Source organism: Mobula hypostoma, chromosome 7, assembly GCF_963921235.1.
Source record: "Mobula hypostoma chromosome 7, sMobHyp1.1, whole genome shotgun sequence".
Taxonomy (NCBI): domain Eukaryota; kingdom Metazoa; phylum Chordata; class Chondrichthyes; order Myliobatiformes; family Myliobatidae; genus Mobula; species Mobula hypostoma.
Window position 1 is genome coordinate 93,301,628 of NC_086103.1, and position 16,129 is coordinate 93,317,756.

Sequence of the window (16,129 nt, forward strand, 5' to 3'; positions counted from 1 at the left end):
ACAATTTATCGGGGGTCCAGTTTGGGTGGTAGCAAGCTGCAGGTGTAATCCTTGACCAGCCTCTCAAAGCATTTGCTTATTATTGAGGTGAAGACGACAGGATGCCAGTTGTTCAAGCATGTTACCTTGGTCTTTTTGGTACAGCGACAATGGTGGATAATTTGAAACAGGAGGGCACTCTACACTGGGAGAGGAAGAGATTAAAAATGTCAGTGAACACACTTGCCAGTTGTGCTGCGTACATCCTGAGTACTCACGCTGGGATGCCATCCGGTCCCACAGCCTTGTGACTGTCCACTCATTGGAAACATCTGCATACCTCAGCCTCAGAGATGACCATGTTGCAGGTTGTAGCGGTGGTTTTCCTTGGAGGCTGAGAGTTAGTGACATTGAACCAAGCATAACCATGAAATGCAGGGGTTCCTCAGCACTGGCAAAGTTTACACCACACTAAGAACCAAGGATGGAGGAGAACCTAGAATCATAGAGTCATACAGCATAGAAACAGGGCCTTTGCTCAATGCATCTATATTGACCACCATTGATCTCATTTTGGTTCATATCTCTCCATATTTTTCCTATTCATGTACCTCTCTAACTTCTCCGTAGATTGTCACCTTGTCGCGGTGGAGAAGCTTGTGTGGTCCTGAGATCCCAAGAGCAATGCCATCCGGAGCTATGCTCCTGGTAGGGTCACCCATGGCATTAAGGTCGAGAGTGAGGTCCAAGACCTCAACAGTGGAACAGACGGACTAAGTTACTTCGAACTCAATGGCTGTAAAGACGGATGTAGGCTGCAACAATTCCATCAGCTCCAATCGTCGTGGTTTCCATGCCACTGGAATCAGCTGGTTGATTTGTGAAGTATCGTGTGCTTCTTGGAGTGCAACATCAAGTACATGTTAAACAAATACACGCACAGGCGTCTTCACTCTGTGGGCCACTTCTTCAGAACGAAGACCATCATCCTCGTGGGATAGCCATGATGACGATGACGATCTCTCTAAATATCTTTGCAGCAGTGATACTATACCCATTTCTACCTCTTTCTCTGGCAGCTCATTCCATGTACCCTCCACCTTCTGTGTGGAAATCTTGCCTCTCAGGTCCCTTTTAATCTATTCAATTCTCATCTTAAACCCATGCCCTTTGGTTTTAGACTCCCCCATTCTGCAAAAAAATTTTCGACCTTTCACTTTATCTATGCCCCTCATGTTCCTTAGTGCTACCTCTCAGTCTCCTTCACTTCAGGAAAGAAAAGCACCAGTCCTTTTAGTATCTCCTTACATCTAAAGCTCTCCAGTCCTGGTAACGTTCCTGGGAAGTTTTTCTGCACCCTTTCCATTTGAATGACATCCTTTCAACAGCTGAGCAACCAGAAACCAGAAACAATAGTAACACTCAAAATGTTGGAGGAACTCAGTAGGTCAGGCAGCATCCGTGCCATCCTTTCCACACCCGCATTAACCATATTTCCTGTCTCAGCCCATCAGACTACTGAAGCAAGGTGCTGAGTGCTTCTGGTGGTTTGAAGAACAGTTGCAGCAGGCCGTCACTGCCCTGGCCCACTGCTCACACAGCCCCTCTCCCAGTCAGTGTAGGAAAGTAGAGCAGTTCACCTCACCAATAGTGAGGCTGCTGAGCTCACTGCCAGCTTAGGCTAGACCCAGTAATGTTATTAATTAATCAAATGGTGCTTTCAGCTCAGACAGCATTGACAGATGTTGCAAAATGGCATCAGCCTCTTTGATCGCCCGCAGACAGCTTGCAGCACACAGATGTTTAAGTCATTTGTAGGACAAGGAATGCTTAGCAACAGAGAAAAGATGAATAAATCCCAACCAGCCTAACATTTGTTGAAAATTCTCAAACCCCTCATCCACATTTGCCTCATTCCCTCCCGCAATAGCCCCTGTGTTTCCTCAGGCTCATGACCCACCCTTTCCTAGTCAACCAGAGATTCATCTACTCTGCTTTTAGAGGTTTAAAGCAGCATTTTATCAGTCAGCTCTTTGTCAAAGCTCATAACCTTAGGTTGTGATTTCTGCAAAAATTTAATTGATTTGTTGCTGGCCATCTTTGGAAAGGGCTGAGGACAACAATGACGAATTTCAATCACTGCCAACCTTCTGCCATACAATTGGACAGCGCCTCTTAAAGACACATTTTCCTTGGCAGTTGGACACACTGGCAGGGGTTAATGCCAGAAATGATGCGGGGGATAGGAAACTCAACAGGTCGACCATACACTGTGGGTGGCAGGAGGTTGCTGACGTCCTCACTCCCAGTGGTGAGACAGACAGCAGGGAGTGATGACGAGAAGCAGCAGAAATTCACCTCACAATATGTATGCTGGAGAGAGCTGCAGCATTCTAGAACATTCCTCTGTGGTGTTGGCACTACTTATACCACACCCACCCCACCGGCCCTTCACACTAACACATATACACCTACTCACACACACATAATGGGCACATTCTACCATTCATTGTGTATGTCTGAGCCTTATTAGTCTTCTCAAAATGCAATGCCTCACATTTTTAGGAGTAATGTTCCACCCATATTGCTAGCATTTCATTATTGAACTATAGCTTAAAGCCACTCTGCTCATAAACAACAACAACATCAACTTACTAGAAATCTCTACATTCATGCCCAGATTGTTAAGCAGTACATAGTCCAGCAGCAAATGTTTTTGGTAACCGACTGATCACCAAAGAAACCCTTCACCATCACCCTTGTCTCCAATCACCAAGCCAGTTATGGATCCAATTTACCAACTAACCCTGGTTCTCTATAGCTCTAACCTTTTGGGTTAATTTCCCATATGAGCCCTTGTTAAAGGCCTTGTTCATCATTTACATTGATCTCAGTGACACACTTACAGTAAGTCCTTTAAAATTTCAGTCAAATTAGTCAGACAAGATATCCCTTTAACAAATCTGTGCTGACAATCTCAAGTGTAGATTAATTCTGTGTATCAGACATTTTCAATTTGATTTCAATAATCTATCCTTTTTTCAGATCTCATCATTCCCAGAAACAGCCCTACAGATCCAAAGACCTCTTGCACCATCTCGTCAGCCAGATATCCACCTGACCCATCTTTCTGCTTAATAGTGTAGCAGATAATGAAGAGGTTGCAACCATAAACTCCCGTTCTTAAATCTGCCACCAAGCTTCTCAAATTCAAGTTACAAGACTTGGCCTAAAACATTGAGTCTATTCATTTCCATTGATGCTTCTTGACCTGCTGAGTTCCTCCAGCATTTTGTGTGTGCCACTCTGAATTCCCAGCATCTGCAGAATTTTTTCTGTTTAATACCTGTGACATCCTTGACCTTGATACCAAGGAAGGAAAGCACCTTGGTTTCCTATTCATGGATGCAGAAGTGCCCATCAGTTCCTCTCACTATTAAGTCTTCTACCGTTGTTGGTCTTGGACTCTTGCTCCTCCATCCTTGTGCAGCTAAGCCACTTACACTGGAGCATTCACCTCCACTGTTTACTGACACAGACAAAAGATGCTGGATTGAGATATACTTTGCTTCCCTTCCTCTCCCATGTGTTGACCCATTCTCTCTGCTTTACATGCAGTCCAGGTAACTCAGCATCATGCTGGCACTGAAGATCTTAAGCCCAGAGCTGAAACTCAAATCAAGCGGCCTTCTTGCCTTCAGACTATAGGCAACAGCCAGGAATTCCAACATACTGCTAGCCAAACAACACAGTCTGAGCTCTCGGCCATACCTTTAATTTCAAAAACAAGCCTCTCTACTTAAAAATAATCTACATATGTTTTTATTTATTTCACAAATAAGCTTTTTGCATAAAAATATGTCCAAGAAATACAAAACAAAAGTGCATAGCTCTCTTTGCATTCAGAGTGGCATTCAGTTCATTCATTCACAGTTGTATTAGTTCAATATATTGGGAGTGTGAGCACATTCAGTGTGCAGAGCACTATTACCACTCACTGGCCTCCGGGAGTGAGAGGGCTAAGCATTTTACTTAGACTGCTGTTCTTCTCTACAAACCATTTGCATTGGCTGCTCCGAGTTTCGGTGCATCCTTAGCATCTCACAGCCTTGAATGTGCCAATTGACAGTACTCCCTTACAGACATCTCATTGTATGAGAAGACTAACATACAAACCAGAGTGCATACACTTAAAGAAGCTATCTAACTGTACCAGAATTACTGATTATTGAATCAGGTTCTCGAGACAGCGTGGGCTGAATCTGGACAGGCTGTGACCCTGGTGCATCTTACTAGATGGTAAAAAAGTCACAGGGGTTATTGAAGAAAAGGGAAGTTTAGTCAATTATACTTATACAGCCCTCATCTTGTCTACAATGTTTTGGTCAAGTTTAGGCATATGAACCATTAATTGCCTATACTCTACAGCCTCCTGGCTCAGTTAGTGTAGGTACTTTTGGATCTCCCCCTCCCCCTCCCACTTTCAAATCTCTTACTAGCTCTTCCTTCAGTTAGTCCTGACGAAGGGTCTCGGCCCGAAACGTCGACTATACCTCTTCCTAGAGATACTGCCTGGCCTGTTGCATTCACCAGCAACTTTGATGTGTGTTGCTTGAATTTCCAGTATCTGCAGAATTCCTCGTGTGAGGGTTTCCACTAGGTCTTTTGCCTCAGCATCTGCTGTTTTCCCATTTTGTTCACATCTGTACTGTACCTGTCCAAGGAGTTCTGTGAGACTTACGAAACGTACCGTTACTCTGTGCATGAGCGTACTTAAATATCACAGTGCTGAAGGCATCTCTGGTGTAATACAACCGTATTCTGTACTCTTAATTTTGTTTTTGGCTGGATAATAGAGACAAGGTTGGCATTCACCACCAACTTTGGTCAAGATCACATCAACCTGCGCTCCCCTCTTGATCATGGCTCAGGGCTAGTTGTATTTTAAGTTTGCAAGGATGTTTTGGGGACAGAGAGGGGAATTAGAGGTTAATTAAAGGTTTAAGGACGAAGATATGGGGCAGTTAGAAGTCAGATTAGGGGCTTAGGGTCAGGGATGTGAAAAAGTTAGCGGTCGGGCCTCCAGTCCACAGTTGAAGGCCAGCGATGTGAATGGGTAATGAAGGACATCTAAAGGCTAGGCATCCACTCTGCACCCCACAAGACCACAAGACCACAAGACAAAGGAGCAGAAGTCGGCCATTCGGCCCATAGAGTCTGCTCCGCCATTTTATCATGAGCTGATCCATTCTCCCATTTAGTCCTTCTCACCATAACCTTTGATGCCCTGGCTACTCAGATACTAATCAATCTCTGCCTTAAATACACCCACTGACTTGACCTCCACTGCTGTCTGTGGCAACAAATTCCATAGATTCACCATCCCCTGGCTAAAAAAATTTCTTCGCATTTCTGTTCTGAATGGGTGCCCTTCAATCCTTAAGTCATGCCCTCTCGTACTAGACTCCCCCATCATGGGAAACAACTTTGCGACATCCACTCTGTCCATGCCTTTCAACATTCAAAATGTTTCTATGAGGTCTCCCCTCATTCTTCTAAACTCCAAGGAATACAGTCCAAGAGCAGACAAACGTTCCTCATATGTTAGCCCTCTCATTCCCGGAATCATTCTGGTGAAACTTCTCTGTACCCTCTCCAACGTCAGCACATCCTTTCTTAAATAAGGAGACCAAAACTGCCCACAGTACTCCAAGTGAGGTCTCACCAGCGCCTTATTGAGCCTCAACATCACATCCCTGCTCCTATACCTATTCCTCTAGAAATGAATGCCAACATTGTATTCGCCTTCTTCACTACCGATTCAACCTGGAGGTTAACCTTAAGGGTATCCTGTATGAGGACTCCCAAGTCCCGTTGCATCTCAGAACTTTGAATTCTCTCCCCATTTAAATAATAGTCTGCCCGTTTACTTCTTCTGCAAAAGTGCATAACCATACACTTTCCAACATTGTATTTCATTTGCCACTTCTTTGACCATACTTCCAATCTAGCCAAGTCTCTCTGCAGACTCTCCGTTTCCTCAGCCTACCGGCCCCTCCACCTATCTTCGTATCGTCAGAAGACTTAGCCACAAAGCCATCTATTCCATAATCCAAATCGTTGATGTACAATGCAAAAAGAAGCGGCCCCAACACGGACCCCTGTGGAACACCACTGGTCACCGGCAGCCAACCAGAATAGGATCCCTTTATTCCCACTCTCTGTTTCCCGCCAAGCAGCCAATTCTCTATCCACGTATATAACTTTCCCGTAATTCCATGGGCTCTTATCTTGTTAAGTAGCCTCATGTGTGGCTCCTTGTCAAAGGCCTTCTAAAAATCCAAATATACAACATCCACAGCATCTCCCTTGTCTAGCCTACTTGTAATTTCCTCAAAAAATTGTAATCGGTTTGTCAGGCAGGATTTTCCTTTAAGGAATCCATGCTGAGTTCTGCCTATCTTGTCATATGCCTCCAGGCACTCTAACCTCATCCTTGACAATCGACTCCAACAACTTCCCAACCACGGATGTCAAGCTAACAGGTCCATAATTTCCTTTTTGCTTCCTTGCCCCCTTCTTTTAGTGGAGTGACATTTGCAGTCTTCCAGTCCTCCGGAACCATTGCCAGAATCTATCGACTTTTGAAAGATCATTGATAATGCCTCCGCAATCTCCACAGCTACTTCCTTCAGAACACGAGGGTGCATTCCATCTGGTCCGGGAGATTTATCTACCTTTAGACTATTCACTTCCTGAGTACTTTCTCTGTTGTAATTGTGACTCCGCACACTTCTCTTCCCTGCCACCCTTGAGTGTCCAGTATACAGCTGATGTCTTCCTCAGTGAAGACTGATGCAAAATACTCGTTCAGTTCCTCCACCATCTCCTTATCTCCCATTACAATTTCTCCAGCATCATTTTCTATCGGTCCTATATCTACTCTCACCTGTCTTTTATTCTTTATATACTTGAAAAAGCTTTTAGTATCCTCTTTGATATTATTTGCTAGCTTCCTTTCATAGTTAATCTTTTCCCTCTTAATGACCTTCTTAGTTTCCTTTTGTAAGCTTTTAAAAACTTCCCAATCCTCTATTTTCTCACTAATTTTTGCTTCCTTGTATGCCCTCTTCCTTTGCTTTAACTTTGGATTTGACTTCTCTTGTCAACCACGGTTGCATCCTTTTTCCATTCGAAAATTTCTTCTTTTTTGGAATTTACCTGTCTTGCACTCGAAAGGCTAATGATGTGGATGAGGAGCGAAAGTCATCTGGACCTGCCGTAATGAAGGGGATCCCACTGTGCTCTTGAGTAGAGAGTATAAGGATATAGATATAGAGACAATATTGCTGAAGTGTTTCCAGATCAGGATGGTGTGGAGGGAAAGCTACAGGTGCTTTTGGTTCCATCTGCTTGTTGCACTTGACCTTCTTGATGGTAGAGGTTTAGGAGGTGCTGTTAGAATAGCCTGGATAACAGGATTCAGGGTAAGGAGTTACCTGAAAAGCAAAAGAACTGTAGATCTTAAAATCCTGAAATAGAACAAAGGATGCTGAAGTAGTCAGAAGGCCAGGCATCAGCAGTGGGGAGAGAATTGAAAGGTCATTTTCTGAAAGCATTAGCTGTTTCTCTTTCCTCAGATGCTGCCTGACCTGCTGAAAATTTCCCTGCACTTATCTGACTTCTTTATTGTGACCAACAGTACCTCAAGTTTTCTATCCCAGATTCCTTACAACAGCCTCCTGCACCAACACGCCACCCGCCTCACTAAACATTGACTTTGACTTTCAAGGAAATGACCATCAGATCACAAGCTCTGTATATAGTTACAATGATGTTTCAATCACATAGAGTTGTGGATTGAGGCAGGGTTGTATCTTGTACAAGATACCTCAAAGCAAATATAAAAGATCTTTATTATAGGATGATCATCTGACTTAGATCAATTTGCTAAGGGAGCACTTCTACACATTCCTGAAATAATGTTTGCTGCTGCTGCTCTATGGCACCAACAAAGAAACATTTATGATCGGGAACTTTTGCTCACATCCTATTTGCTCCAAGGAATAGCCTCCATGTGAAGTTCATACCCTAAGGTATATGCTAGGGATGACAGACATTATAAACACAATGGATTCTGCAGATGCTGGAAATCCAGAATAATAAACACAAAATATTGGAGGAACTCAGCAGGTCAGACAGCATCCATGGAAAGGGCCAAGACCCTTTATCAGGAAACATTAACTCTTCATTCCTTTCCATAGATGCTGTCTGACCTGTTGAGTTCCTCCAGCATTCTGTGTCTGTTAAACCTGTGACCCGTGGATTGGTGAGGAAGGAGATTTTCCTTTTGTTTTGGTATTTTCTGTGGGTTAAATCAGTCTATCCAGACATTGCCAGTGCAGAGAAGGCAGACTGCTAGAGTCAAGCATCTTCATCAAGAGGTCAGAAGTGGTTTTCTTTCTGATGAGAACACAACATTGAGTTTTATTCACCATTACTCAGATCATGAAGCAACTGGTGTCTGTCTGCATCGAGAAGTGAACAATATGTAATATACACCCAATAGGATAAGTGACATTGGTGACCTGCAATGACCATCTTCAACATCTGAAGTTAACCCATTCAATATCATTAATAATGAATTCCCCAACATCAACACCAACCATTAAACCAGCCAAGAAGTACTGAGACTCAGACTGGCAGATGTTCATAAAGGAGGCAGCTCATCGCCAACTTCTGAAGACAGCCGAGCGAGATTTAGATATAGATTCAGATTTATGTACCACATGTATATTGAAACGTACATTTGTCTTAACAACCAACACACCTAATGATGTGTTGGTGTCAGCCAACAAGTGTAAACACACATTTGGGTGCCAGTATAGCATACCCACAAAACTCAGCAGAAAAACACAAAACACAACAAAATGAAAAACAACAAGCAACAGAACAGCAATAAACAAGGCCATTTCTTCTTCCCACCCAAGTCGTCTTGAAGACAGGCTCCGGGCCTCTAGGCTTCAGCCATTGTGCCTTAACTTTGGACAAGGAAATGCATTTGCCTTATCTTTTCAGCCTTTTATCTTTCATAATCTGGAATGATAGAACTCAAGGAAACCATTTATCCCCCATGAATGTCAGAGCTTCAAAGAGTCTGCTAAAGAGCGGCACCCCCGCCCACTCTCCAACTATCAACAAACTTCTTCTTCTTCTTAGTCAGTTAGTTCCTATCTATGAACCTTATTTGCCTTGTCAAAAAATATCACAATGAAATACGTATGCAATCAAATTTTCTACAAAGCACCAAGTTCTGTTCTGCAAGCAGCAGCAGCCATTTATGCAATGCAAGAGCTCACAAACAGAAAAGGATAGGTTGTCCAATGAATCTGTTCTTTTGGTAATATTAGCAAAGGGAGAAACGTTGACCAGGATGCCACAAAAATGTTACCCGCTCTCTTTCCAAGGTACCACTCCACCTTCCACATGCACCTGAACAAGCAGATGGGACCTCTTTAATGATTCATCTAACCATGCAACACCCCCACTGGCTGCCTCTGTAACAACAGCCTGTATTATAATACTGCAGCTCTGAGTTCAGACCCATTCTCCTCCCTCCGTTGCTCTTTGTACATCTGCATTTATAGCTAACCCTCTTTGGAAAGAACTGCAATTTCATACCCACCACAAACCAAGCCCTCTAAAATGACACACCAGCTCAAGTCAAATATCAAGTACATATTTCTGAGAATTCCAGCCTCAAGAAACAGTCAAAATAAAGTATTAGCATTTTTCAAAAACAGTCTGCGAAAAGGCAGACACAGAGGAATTCTGGCCAGTTAAACACCAGCCTAGATCCATTACCCACACAGTATAAACACAGCAGGCAAGATCGAGTTGCACTCTACTCTGGAAGGAGCCAAGCGGAAAGATCAGAGTAACTTGCTGGGGTTGGTAGGATGGTCTGGGTGGTGACTGTGGGAGGTGGAGTGGTGGAACTACACGGTTTCCTTAGCAAACAAAGTGTTGGCCTCCATTTGATCAAAAATGCTACAGAATATTTCTAAAGATACACAGGACATGGAAGGCAGGAGCTGTTTCATCCAATAGCTCTTGGTCTTCACACAATTTAATATTCCTGCTTTGTCTCCTGGTTAATGCTAAATTAACTGATCTTACACCTGCAACAGAGGGTCAAAAGGGCCAGAACTCCCTCTTCTGATGACAACATCCTGTGATTCTTGTCTATATCTGCACACATACTGTATGCCTGTGTTTTTCTGTGTGTAGGCATCTGTCTGTGCTTGTTCATATGTTCAGACACAAAAGAGTAAACAGGTGAGTTGACTGTGTAAATGTGCATCTATGAATGCATATATTTGTATGATTGTGTTGAGAACTGAATTTTCTTAACAGCAACGTGCTTAACTATGCACTTATCTGTGCATATGACAACAGATATGCTTCAGTGCCTGAATGTGTAGAAATTGAAAGAAGTAGTTCATTATTCTCAACCAGACACATCACGTTGAAGATAAGGAATAAGAACTGTAAGTCAAAGGAGATCATCTGTGTTTAATGAAAGAGGAGTTTTGAAGAACCTTCTGACATTGTGAAGAACCGTCTGAGGATTAGGGTTTCAGAGGTGAATACCAGTTTTCAATATTAAGGAAAATAAGGCAGAAAGTATGGGTTGTGCAGGTATGCAGAAAAAAATAGCCGATAAAGGTAAATGTTGGTTCGTTAACCGTTGATTAAGGGAGGGACAAGGAAAATGAAGAGATAGGTCATTCCGCCCATTGAGTCTGCTCTGCCATTTCATCATAGATGATTTATCATCTCTCTCTCCTGCCTTCTCCCTGTAACCTTTGACACTCTGACTAAACAAGACTCTGCTTTAAATATATTTGGCCTCTACAACTGCCTATGGCAATGAATCCCACATATTCACCACCCTCTGGCTGAAGAAATTCTTCCTCATCTCTGTTCTTAATGGATATCCCTCTAGTCTGAGGCTGTGCTCCACTATAGGAAAAATCCCCCCTTCACCCACTCTATTCAGGCCTTTCAATACATGATAGATTTCAATGAGATCCCTCCTCATGCTTCAAATCTCAAGTGAGTACCGGGCCAGAACCATCACCCACTCCTCATACGTTAACTCTTGCATTCCCGGAATCATTCTTGTGAATCTTCTTTGGACCCTCTACAATGCCAGCACATCTTTTCTTAGATAAGGGTCCCAAATCTGCTTATAATTCTCCAAGTACAGTGTGACCAGTCTCACCACAATCTGACCAGGAAGGGAACAATGAGAGGGGAAAATGGCCACACTGAAGAGAGACCATGCTCTCTTTTTGTTACTGCCAGCAGGAAAGGATCTCATAACCCAGTTTACCAGGTTCAAAAGCAGTAATGAATTCTCAGAATAATAAATAAATAAGCAATAAATATCGAGAATCTGAAATGAAGAGTCCTTGAAAATCTCCTTAGGTTATGGGAACAATTCAATAATGGGTGAGTGAAGCTGAGTTATGTTATCCCCTCTGATTCAAGAGCATGACAATTTTGTTGTGTGCACCTTTTCATTGATTCTATTGTGTTTGTTTGTATTTATTGTGAATGCCTGCAAGGACATGAATTTCAGGATAGTATATAGTGATGTACTTTGCTAATAAATTTACTTTGAACTTTACATTTTGACAGTAATCTCATTTGACTGAAGGGTAACTGCTCCCTGGACTGAGGACTGACCAGCTAACCTTCTTAAATAAAATATGGCTGCAGAGATGCCAGATGCTTTGCTTTCCTGAGTTCTGGAAAGGTTCCAGTAGACTGGAAAACCACAGAAAATGTAATACTATGACTCAGGAAAGGAAAGGAGGGAGGGAGAATGAAAGAGAAATGAAGTCCAGTTACTTAACACCTGTATTTGGAAAAATTCTAAAGGTCACCTAACCTTTAAGGAAGTTGCAATAGGACACCTGGAAAATCATATTATATTCAGGCAAAGTCAACATGGTTTTAGCGACATAGAAACATAGAAAACCTACAGCACAATACAGGCCCTTCTGCCCACAAAGCTGTGCCAAACATGTTCTTATCTGAGAAATTACCGAGATTACCCATAACCCTCTGTTTTTCTGAGCTCCATACACCTATGGCATTATTTAACAGATGGCATGGTACAGTATCTGTTAGTGTTCAGAGAGATCTAGCAGCCTTGCACAGTCTGTCTTTGGGTTTTGATACTTCCCACACATACTTGAGCTTCCATAATATTATTAAATTCAAAAGTCTGATATATGTATAGAACTAGTTTTCTCTCTTTTAGTACTTATTCTTATCAATTATATGTGCTTCTGAAGCCCCTCATTGCAATATTATGGACATATGATTATCAAGAAGTTTTGTGTACTTTCAAACTTATGGACAAAATCAACTTAATGATGTCTGTGGATAAAGAACATATTCATGAACCAGGGAAAGCCTCAGTGTGAAACACAAAGTTAGCATGCAGGGTCAGCAAATAATGAGAAAGGTGAAAGGAACACTGGCATATTTTGTTGCAGCAGTGTACTGGTTAAACAGCAGCCAGAGCTTTGGTCATTGATCTTGGGATAGGAGCTCGTTCCCCGCCCCCCCCCCCCCATCCCATTGCAGCAGAGGAATTTAGAATTCATTCACTTCATTAGAAGTATTACTTCATAGAAACAAAGAAAGGCCTAGGCTGCAGTAAAACCCAACCAGTGCACTTGAACTTTCTCCCCACAATGAGGAATGGATGATAAATTCCAGCCAGTGATGTCTGAATCCCACTAATAAAGCTGTTAATAGATAGCGAACAAAAGTAGGGAACACGTCCTATAGTTACACAAGGTACTGACAAGACCACATCTTGAGTCTCTGCATAGCATTAGTCTCTTTATTTAGGGAAGGAGGCTCCTGAATCTTGGCAATTACCTGCCACAAATAGCTGAGAGCACTGAGTCGTTAATTCTATATATGTTTCAAGTGGATAGAGTTTTGAAATTCAAGAGAATCTCAGATGATGGGATAACAGTGGAAAGTGGAGCTTAGTCCACCAATCTCATTCAACAGAATATCACTGAAGGACAAGTAGCTCAAGTATGAAAATCCATGTTTGGATTTCTGTGTTTGTAAGTATGTTTGTTCAAGAATGTGTGAAGTATGTTCTTTATGTAATTATACAGTAATTCTATAATTTATAAATATATAATCCATTTTTAATATTTAGGGCCAAAGGGCCTTTAGCTATTTGTCATACATCTTTGGCTTATGGCACTAATACTCCTGACAATTAATAACTTGTCACTCTCAATGAATGAGGCACACTGTACAAAGGTATATTTACCCATAATGGACTTCACCCAGTGTTTACAATTCACAAAAGTTTGCTAAAATGTCATATTTTCCAGAATACATCCATCTCATGAATTGTGATTTGCTTGTATCAATGTAACATATATGTTTATTTGTTATTATGTACATGTGTGAGTATATGTATGCATGTGTATGAGTTTGTAATTAGTTTTGGAAACTTGCATTACTCTGTGTGTCTGTATAAATGTTGTGTGTGTGTGTGTGTGTGTGTGTGTGTGTGTGTGTGTCTGTCTGTCTGTCTGCATGCGCATGTGTGTGTGTGTGTGTGTGTGTGTGTCTGTACATTTCTACATGTGTGTGAATAATGTATAATGTATAAGGTGATGAGAGGCATTGATTGTGTGGATAGTCAGACGCTTTTTCCCAGTGCTGAAATGGCTGCCACAAGAGGACACAGGTTTAAGGTGCTGGGGAGTAGGTACAGAGGAGATGTCAGGGGTAAGTTTTTTTTACTCAGAGAGTGGTGAGTGCGTGGAATGGTCTGCCGGCAACAGTGGTGGAGGCAGATACGATAGGGTCTTTTAAGAGACTTTGGAGCTTAGAAAAATAGAGGACTATGAGTAAACTTCGTAATTTCTAAGTTAGAGACATGTTTGGCACAACTTTGTGGACCGAAGGGCCTGTATTGTGCTGTAGGTTTTCTATGTTTTTCTATGTTTTCTAATGTAACACCTTGTCAAATGGTGGAGCAGCCTTGCATGCTTGAATGGCCAGTTTCAGCTCCTATTTCCTACCATTGTTTGTGCTGACATGTACTTATGCATGCATATGTTACTGTGTGCTTATGTGATTTTGTATTTGGATGTATATTTGTGCCTGTGATTTTTGCCTGTGCTTTTTTACAACCTGTTTGAACAACTGCATTTGTAAATAGAAGAACAGTGTGTGGGCACGAGGAGTTCTGCAGACGCTGGAATTTCAAGCAACGCACATCAAAGTTGCTGGTGAACGCAGCAGGCCAGGCAGCATCTCTAGGAAGAGGTACAGTCGATGTTTCAGGCCGAGACCCTTCGTCAGGAGGGAAAGATGTGCTTAGTGGTGGGATCCCGTTGGAGGTGGCGGAAGTTACGGAGAATAATATGTTGGACCTGGAGGCTGGTGGGGTGGTAAGTGAGGACCAGGGGAACCCTATTCCTGGTGGTGTGACGGGAGGATGGAGTGAGAGCAGAATGCACGTGAAATGGGGGAGATGTGTTTGAGAGCAGAGTTGATGGTGGAGGAAGGGAAGCCCCTTTCTTTAAAAAAGGAGGACATCTCCCTCTTCCTGGAATGAAAAGCCTCATCCTGAGAGCAGATGCAGTGGAGACGGAGGAATTACGAGAAGGGGATGGCATTTTTGCAAGAGACTGGGTGAGAAGAGGAATAGTCCAGATATCTGAGAGTCAGTAGGCTTATAGTAGACATTAGTGGATAAGCTGTCTCCAGAAATAGAGACAGAAAGATCTAGAAAGGGGAGGGAGGTGTCGGAAATGGACCAGGTAAACTTGAGGGCAGGGCGAAAGAGGAGGCAAAGTTAATGAGGTCAATGAGCTCAGCGTGCGTACAGGAAGCAGCGCCAATGCAGTCGTCGATGTAGCAAAGGAAAAGTGGGGGACGGATACCAGAATAGGCTTGGAACATAGATTGTTCCACAAAGCCAACAAAAAGACAGGAACAGCTAGGACCCATACGGGTGCCCATAGCTACACCTTTAGTTTGGAAGAAGTGGGAGGAGCCAATGGAGAAATTATTAAGAGTAAGGACTAATTCCGCTAGACGGAGCAGAGTGGTGGTAGCGGGGAACTGATTAGGTCTGGAATCCAAAAAAAAGCGGAGAGCTTTGAGACCTTCCTGATGGGGGATGGAAGTATATAGGGACTGGACATCCAGTGTGTGGGTGTGTGTTTATGTGTGTATGTGTGCAAACCTTTATACATGTGACATAAGGATGAGACTTTTAATGCCTTGTACCTGTTATACTATTTCATAACATCATATGATCTGTGGCCCCATTCTGTATATGTGCCTTTGCCAGATTCTTGATTAAATTAGATAACAAAATTTCACATTTAAGTGACAACAACAGCAATTGAGGGAAGAATATTCCATACATCTGGCACTTAATGTCCAATGAAGGCTTCACTACCTAAATGTAATGGGTTGTTGGTAGGAACAAGCTGTGTCCGCTGTTTAAATCTGGGGCTGCATTGCAGGAGTGATTGCAGTTTCTGAGAATGTTTCCATGTAAAGAGATTTGATTCACTTGGGAAAATGTTATCAATTATATTTATTAGCAGAGGAATGATAAATAGAATATAATACAAACAAATTCACAGTGGTGCATTGTGGAAAGTCAAATAATGGTTGTAAATACATAATGAAGTGTGGATGAACAGTGGGATCTTGGGTACAGTTCGTAGCTCCCTGAAAGTAGCAGCGTAGGTAGAGAGGGTTATGAAGAGGGCGAATAAGATGCCTGCCTTCATCAATCATGGCACAAAATATAAAAGCTAATATATCATTGTTACAACTTTAAAAATTATTGAGTGGTTGAACAATTAGTTATTGAACTAATGAGTGGTTCTCGTCACCACACTATAAGAAGGATGAGATTGCATCAAAAAGGATGCAAATTAGATACTTCTGGAAGTTGCCTAGAAGTGAGCACTGCATTTCAGTAATAAGGTTGTTTCTCCTGGACACAAAATAGCTGATGTGGTAATGCGTCTGATGGACAACCTGCTGAGGAGCGGCTTGCTTGAGGGGC